Genomic DNA, 6000 nt, shown 5'->3' on the forward strand with positions numbered 1-6000 from the left:
AAGATGGTAGAGATTGTCAACTAGTGGTTGCAGACAACCAGTTATAATGTGGCCATCTAGTTCAGGGTGGTTTCAACGCGCCTGGTGTGGGTGCAGAGTTCTGCCAGACATTTGGTTGAGCGCCCATGTACTGTTAGTGAGTTTGCATATAATATTATTTCAGCTGCAGATCTTGAGCTTCACATTCTCGCAATCGTCGTATTGTCAAAGTATTCTGCCAGATCATTTAGGCCTGCAGTCAGTTCCATTTTTAACTCCTCAAATGTTCTTCCTTGGATTGCAACTGCCATGTAGTTGGCGTAAGTGAAAGATCTTTGTGTTTGTTCTAGCAGATTGGTCATTGGCATGGATAATATACAGCAGTGGATTCTCTTTGAACTTTTCTTGTTCAGGATGCCAAAGAATTGCCTGTTTTGTTATAGGCCTTGGGATGAAATGCTTAATCAGTAGTCTTTGGTGATTGTATAAATCTTCCTTCCATGTTCATTATGATTTACTGTATCATACTCCACTGTTTGGGCCACAAATTCCACACTTGTGATCTGCCCCATCTCATATCCATTTTCAGCATATAGATTTAGGTTCAGGATCTGGCCATAACATGAGTTTCCTAAATGAAATCCTGCCCGTTATTTAATAAGGGTCTTGTCTACATACCCCAATAGCAGTTCAAGATCACTATTTCCCTGTTGGATATTTCCAGGTTTCAGTAAGGTTGCCACATTAGCTTTACACCAGATTTTGAGCCTCTGTAACTTGGGAGAGACAGTTGTTAACTGTTATAACGTCAAGTTTAACAAATATATTTCAGAACGACACAACACATATAAGTCACAGAGTAAGTTGACAAGCAAGACGTGTGCACGTTAGCATTCGAATGAGCACTGAGTCCCAGTCTAGCGGCCGCTGCTCGGCTGGCCGCTTAGGTGGCACAGCTGCTGCATGGCTGGCAGACAGCGCCGCACGTAGAGGACGCACGTAATTACCCGGCGGTGCTTTGAATGATCGGCGAGTCACAACACTTTTCCCCCCTTTGAAATTGTTGCCCTGGTCTTGATGGAGGTGTCCTGGAGATGGCTAACGTCCATAGGCGTTGTTTGACTCGCCGTAAAGTCTCGAGGAGGAGGCTTCCTGTACGGACGGAAGTGTCCCCGATGATAACGGGTCGAGATGACAGGAGACGTAGGGGTCGAGTCTGCTGGGGCCCCCTGCACCAATCTGCCCGTTGCGGCAAGTCCAGTTGATATGACAGGAGACATGGGCGATGTGTCAGCGTCCATTGGAGGAAGAGGCGAGTAGATTTGCTCTGACAGAGGATGGTCATCCAGTTCCTGCATGGGCACGTCTCCTGGTGGCGTCCGTTCTTGTGCTGGCATCGTGATGATGGTGAGAGGGCTGCGTTGTGAGTATTGAGAGATGCCAAGATCCCGAGCGTCAGGTAGGGCCAAAAGTGGTGTAGCGGCATTCGGAACAGGCGTTGCTGGCACACGAGGCTGAAGCTGGTCCGAATGACGCACTACAACACCTGTGTCCGTCTGGATTTCATACAGGCATTTGCCACGGTGTCTTAAGATGCGGCCCGGGCTCCATTTTGGCCGCCTGCTATATCCCCGTACCCAGACGAGGTCGTCGGCGGTGAACCGGCCAAGGGAAGGCACCCACGGCTGTGAGGTGGGAGGCCGCAGAAGATGAAGTAGTGTGCGGGGCTGTCGGCCATGTAAGAGCTCAGCCGGGCTGTGGTCACCCATGGGGGTGAAACGGTAAGACTCCAGAAACTGGAGAAGCGCATCATCAGCAGCAGAAGAAGTCAGAAGTTTCCGCATCTGAGCCTTAAATGTGCGGACCAGTCGTTCATCCTCACCGTTGGATTGTGGATGGAACGGCAGGGCCGTGACATGCATAACACCCTGAAGAGCACAAAAATCCGCAAATTCGGAAGAGGCAAATTGCGGACCATTATCAGTAACAAGAGTAGAGGGGAGGCCTTCCAAAGAAAAAATGCGGCGAGAGCACTGGTGGTTGCCGCGGTGGTAGGTGACGTGCAACTACGAGGAGCCAATAAGTACCTAAAAAGGGTCCCGCAAATTCAGCATGAATGCGCTCCCAGGGCTTCTCGGGCGAAGGCCACGGTGACAAAGATGACTTCGGGGCAGCGGCCTGTCACGCACAAGGGCCGCAGGCAGCGACCATGTGTGCTATTTCAGAGTCGATGCCAGGCCAGTACACATGACGACGCGCCAGAGATTTTGTGCGAGACACACCCCAGTGCCCTTGGTGAAGGAGGCGCAAGACCGAAGCACGCAAAGACGCAGGTACCACGACACGTGGCAAAGCATTGTCAGTGGAGAGGAGGATAACACCATCCCTAGCCGTGAGGCGGTAGCGCAAAGCATAGTAGTTCCGCAGCGGATCAAAAGTCTTAGCGGACGAGCGATCTGGCCAACCCTTCTGAATACAGCATAAAACCCGGGAGAGGGTAGGGTCTGAACTCGTAGCAGCCGCCAGCCTGTCCCCAGTGATGGGGAACCCGTCCACAACCCGCTGCTCGGCAACATCCAGGTGGAAACACAGAAGTTTGTTCCTATCGAATGCCTGATCAGGACCCATGGGAAGGCGAGACAGAGCATCACCATTTGCATGTTGAGCCGTTGGCCGGAAATGAATCTCATAATTGAAACGAGACAAGTAAAGAGCCCAACGCTGGAGGCGGTGTGCAGCCTTGTCGGGAAGTGACGTTGATGGATGAAACAAGGAAACAAGTGGTTTGTGATCCGTAACAAGATGAAATTTTGAGCCATAGAGAAAAACACCAAACTTATGAAGAGCATAAATAATGGCCAAAGCTTCTTTTTCAATTTGAGAATACTTTTGTTGGGCATCTGTGAGCGTTTTGGAGGCATAAGCAAAGGGTTGTTCCGAACCGTCAGAAAAACGGTGCGTAAGGACTGCACCGACCCGTATTGAGAGGCGTCTGTGGCAAGAACAAGATGTTGTTGGCCAGGTCGACAAGTAGCCAGGCACGGGGCCTGTTTCAGCATAGTCTTCAATTTCTGGAAAGCCGCATCGCATGACGCGGACCAGTAAAACGGCACGTTTTTATGCAACAGGCGATGCAACGGCTGAGCCACCGAAGCCGCAGACAGTAAAAACTTGTGATAGTATGCTATTTTCGCCAAGAAGGCCTGCAGTTCCTTAACAGATGTAGGGCGAGGAAGGGCATCGATCGCAGCAACAGTTTGCTGAAGCGGACGAATACCCCAAGAGAGTTGAAACCCCTAGTACGTGATAGATGCCCGAAAAAATTGTGATTTCTGAAGATTACACTTAAGACCGGCAATCTGTAAGACATGAAAAAGTGTGCAGAGATTTTGAAGATGTTCTTCAGTGGTGGAGCCAGTGACAACAATGTCGTCCATGTAATTGATACACCTAGGGACAGGGAGCAATAATTGTTCCAAGAATCGCTGAAAGAGGGCATGGGCACTAGCAACCCCGAATGGCAAGCATTGGTATTGATAGAGGCCGAAAGGCATGTTAAGGACCAGAAACTGCCGGGAAGCAGCGTCGAGAGGAAGTTGATGATAAGCTTCTGACAGGTCAATTTTAGAAAAATACTGGCCTCCAGCAAGTTTAGTGAACAGTTCTTCAGGACGGGGCATAGGGTAAGTGTCGATGAGGCATTGAGCATTTACAGTGGCTTTGAAATCGCCACAGAGACGAATATCACCATTTGGCTTAGCAACGACAACGACAAGAGAGGACCACTCACTGGAAGTGACAGGAAGCAAGACCCCTGAAGTAGTGAGACGATCCAACTCCTGTTTTACCCATCACGAAGGGCCACAGGAATGGGCCGAGCCCGAAAAAACTTAGGCCGAGCAGTGGGTTTGAGCGTGATATGAGCTTCAAAGTCGTTTGCACGGCCTAACCCAGGAGAAAAAAGGGACGAAAATGTCGTCGACAAGGAATCCAGTTGAGCATAAGGAATAGCATCAGAGACAATATTGACAGAGTCATCTATGGAGAACCCAAAAACGCGAAAGGCATCGAAACCAAAAAGATTTTCTGCGTTGCTCTGGTCGACCACAAATATGGGAACAGTGCGAACGGCGGATTTGTAAGATACCTCAGCATTAAACTGTCCCAAGAGAGAAATCTTCTGTTTATTGTACGTCCGTAATTTGCCGAGTGACAGGTGACAGGAGTGGAGAACCCAACTGAAGATACGTCTGAGAATTAATTATAGTGGCAGCAGAACCGGTATCCACTTGCATGCGAACATCTCGACCAAGGATTTGGACAGTGAGGAATAACTTCCCTGAAAGGGAAGAAGTGCAATTCACAGACAACACAGAATCAGAATCAGCGTCATGTTCATGAACATCATGTATGCGGTCGGATTTGCAAACGGAAGACACATGACCTTTCTTTTTGCAATTGTGACACACAGCCCAACGTTGGGGACAATCCTCGCGTGAATGTTTCGTAAAACACCGCGAACATGAAGGAAGTTGTCGGAGGTTTTGCTGCAGTTTCTTAGCGGGTTGTTTACGGCTAGGCCGAGGCTGCGCGTGGGAGCGCACTGCGGCCACGTCGGCCGGCGGGGACGCGCCGCACGCGTCGTCAACAACGCACGGAGGCTGTATTTCCCCGACATCACCCCACACCTCTATTTGCGCCCCAGCGGTGCGAGAAATTTCAAAAGACTGCGCAATGGAGAGAACTTCATCTAGAGTCGGATTCGCCAACTGAAGGGCACGTTGGCAAACTTCTTTGTCGGGCGCCAACCGGATAATAGCATCCCGTACCATGGAATCGGCATAGGATTCTTTGTGAATGTCAGTAACAAATTGACACTTTCGACTGAGGCCGTGAAGTTCAGCAACCCAAGCGCGATAGGATTGATGTGGCTGTTTTTGACAACGATAAAAAGCAACACGAGAGGCTACCACATGCGTTTGCTTTTGAAAATAGACAGACAGAAGTGAGCACATTTCAGCAAAGGACAAAGATGCAGGATCCTTCAAAGGAGCCAATTGCGACAACAACCGATACATTTGAGGTGAAATCCAGGAAAGGAACAGAGACTTACATGGTTGTTCGTTCGTGACGTGGAATGCCAAGAAGTGCTGTCGAAGACGTTTTTCATAATCAGACCAGTCTTCCGCCATCTCGTCGTAAGGAGGAAAAGGAGGTACAACCAACAACGAGAAACACCTCGCATTTGACGCCGCGACGAAATCGCGAATCACCGCTGTTAGAAGCGTTTGCTGTTCAAGGAGATTTTGCAATAGTTGCTTGACAGTAGCCATGGAACCCTGTGGGTCAACGGTGAAAAGGAAAAATCCACTACCTCGTCGCCAATTGTTATAACGTCAAGTTTAACAAATATATTTCAGAACGACACAACACATATAAGTCACATAGTAAGTTGACAAGCAAGACGTGTACACGTTAGCATTCGAATGAACACTGAGTCCCAGTCTAGCGGCCGCTGCTCGGCTGGCCGCTTAGGTGGCGCAGCTGCTGCATGGCTGGCAGACAGCGCCGCACGTAGAGGACGCGCGTAATTGCGCGGCGGTGCTTTGAATGATCGGCGAGTCACAACACTAACTAGATTTAGAATTTTTGTTGTTCTGATGGTTGAATGTTCTGCCACTTGGATAACTCCTAGTGTTGCTCGTGGTATACCCAATTGTCTGTGATCACATATTATCAGTGGAACGATCTTCGGGGAGGCACCTTCAACTTTGTTTATGAACATCACTTCTAGATTCTTAATCAGTCTGACTCATTGGAACAGTATAATAGTAGTACTTCATTCCATTCTAACAAAGACTCCCTCCGTGTCCACAAGCATTGTCATACATTCTTTTAAGGCAAATTGATATCCATTATGCCAACTGAAAAATTCATTTAAATAATTCAGTATTTCCCCAGGTTACTCAGTAATGTCACTTTCCTCTACGCAATGACAGTGTTAGCAATGTCTATACAAAA

The sequence above is a fragment of the Schistocerca nitens genome, chromosome 4, assembly GCF_023898315.1.
Source record: "Schistocerca nitens isolate TAMUIC-IGC-003100 chromosome 4, iqSchNite1.1, whole genome shotgun sequence".
Taxonomy (NCBI): Eukaryota; Metazoa; Arthropoda; class Insecta; order Orthoptera; family Acrididae; genus Schistocerca; species Schistocerca nitens.